This window comes from Primulina huaijiensis, chromosome 13 (assembly GCF_012295235.1).
Source record: "Primulina huaijiensis isolate GDHJ02 chromosome 13, ASM1229523v2, whole genome shotgun sequence".
NCBI classification, from domain to species: Eukaryota; Viridiplantae; Streptophyta; class Magnoliopsida; order Lamiales; family Gesneriaceae; genus Primulina; species Primulina huaijiensis.
Window position 1 is genome coordinate 7240599 of NC_133318.1, and position 333 is coordinate 7240931.

The window sequence follows — 333 nt, forward strand, 5'->3', positions numbered from 1 at the left end:
CAACTTCACTGAACGCAGTGACCGTTTGAGTAATTCAACTCATTTTGATGCTGCTGATTTTCTGAATGATTTCTCTGGAAATGATCAATATGTTGGTGGGATAGAAATGAAAAATATTGATGCTGCAGATTTTTTTAATGAATTCTCTGAAAATGAACAATATACTGGTGGAATATAAATGTACAATAATTTATTTTTCTTGTATTCATATGATAATGTTTTATTGTACAATTATGATATGTGTTATATTTACATATGTATTGTCAGTAATTTTTTTTCATTGCATATTTTTGAAATTCAAATATGGAAAATGCCATGAACAAAGCTAAACAA